Source organism: Neophocaena asiaeorientalis, unplaced genomic scaffold, assembly GCF_003031525.2.
Source record: "Neophocaena asiaeorientalis asiaeorientalis breed wild unplaced genomic scaffold, Neophocaena_asiaeorientalis_V1.1 scaffold1189, whole genome shotgun sequence".
NCBI lineage: Eukaryota > Metazoa > Chordata > Mammalia > Artiodactyla > Phocoenidae > Neophocaena > Neophocaena asiaeorientalis.
In genome coordinates, this window is record NW_020175540.1 from 186,043 (window position 1) to 187,878 (window position 1,836).

Sequence of the window (1,836 nt, forward strand, 5' to 3'; positions counted from 1 at the left end):
TCCTGGAGGCAGGTGGGCGGGGTCTGGCTTACTCTACCAAGGGTGGCGGGCAACGAAAGGGGCGGGGCCTTAGGCTGGGTAACCGGCCCGAAATGAGGGCGGGGCTGACCCGGCAGGGGCGTGACGTGGTCCCATGTGCCGAAAGGAGACAGGGTTTGAGGGGCTTGTTGTCTAAGAAACTGCGGGGCGCGGGGGTCTTTGGAAAGGAGAATCCGGGGGTTGGGCGATCTGACGTCTCAGTTTTCCTAAGATGGAGACCTGTTCGGATTCCATCAGAGCAAAACCTCCTACCTCAGCTCTATGTTCCAGGGAGACGGTTGCTAGGCGACAGCAAAGTCCTGGATTGCTGCGTTGCCAGGCAACGGGGAAACGGAAAATGGAGGGAAAAAGGAAATGGGGGATGGGGGAGGGTCTTAATGGGCCACAGCGCCCACTGGTGGAGAACTAGGGCTTGTGCATTTTCTTTTCTAGAAGGAATTTCGAGTTCAGCCCTTTTCGCACTGGCTCCCGGCTCCAAGCATTCTATCCAGATATGAAACTAGGACCTTGGGGGTCATCTCGGGGGCGCATCTAACAGATTCCAACCAACGGGGAGAGAGGGGGCATGGGTCAGGTTCTAGGGAAGTCCGTCCTCTCTACCGTATGTAGGCATTTTAGAAAAGCCAAGAGAAGCAGATTTTAGGGGACTGCTCGCTGGGCTTTAAGAGTTGGAAAGGTGGGCGTTCAATGGGAGAATATTTGGAAGAGATGCTTTCAGGTTCAGTTTGGGACAAAATGCAAGACATCTGAGGCAGTCATTTTGGGGTGTTATGGGAGATTTGTGGGTCACTGCAAGTTGCAGGCCAGATCTTATTTTGGTAAAAATTTTTTGAGACTTGGGTGTGGGGGAGATAGATATATTTGGGAGTAATCTTCCAACAAAGTTAAAATTCAGAATCATGGTGGGGGGAATGTTGAGATGTAGGGGAGGGCAGCCAGAAAAGGGAGTAATGTATGCATTTAAGGGCGAAAGAAAAGGAATAGGGAAACATCTCTTAATTTAAAGGTTTGGTAATAAATTGAAGAGGTTTCAATTGAATTTAGAAGGTCAGCTTTAAATTACATTACGTATCCCCTGAAATGGGATTTGGTGGTATTGGGGAACGGTATATTAGAAACTCATGAGTATCTCATTAGGTTCAAGGATTTGGACAGGGGACCCCAAACAAATTTGAGGACTGCTTATTTGGGTGTTTACATTAGAGCAAGGGTAATAGTTGCACTAATTTCAAGGTCTCTGTCAGTGGATTGGGGGAATAGATATAATTTTAATAGGGATGATTTAAAGGGTAGATTAATTTGAGGGCACAACAGGATCTGTGGTTCTTCAACTCTTGGAAAGTGTTGTCTGGCTATCATGTGGGGCTTTCCCGCTGGTTAGAATAGGAGGTGTCTTGGCATCTGTGGGGATGTTGTCTACATTAACAATCTTTGGGGAGGTTGGGGGGAGGGGATTGTGGGAGGCAGTTTAGATCCCTTGGGGGTCCTTCTGAAGTGAGGGAGAAGAGCTGCTTCCTTCCCTGCACCCTGAGAGTCCAGTGAGGTTTTGTAATAGTTAGGGCCTGGTGATTTTAGGGGTGGGAGATTAGATAGAATAAGGTGTCCCAGAGAACCAGAGCGATAAATTGGTAAATTTTAGGAGTGAGTCTATTTGTAAAGGAATAGGAATATACTGTGGAAGGTGAAGTGCACAGAGAAACAGCTGGAACCAGGGAAGTTGATGGCTAAGAGGGTCTCCCCTCACCCCTTCTCTCCCATCGTGACGCTCTCCCGCACTGCGCAGGCGCCGTTTCACCC

General features: G+C 48.8%; 1 protein-coding gene across 1 annotated transcript in view; it reads left to right on the forward strand.

Moving 5' to 3' along the window:
* The window catches only part of DLG4 (discs large MAGUK scaffold protein 4), a 21,215-nt gene that overhangs the window by 3,040 nt on the left and 16,339 nt on the right, over positions 1 to 1,836 (forward strand).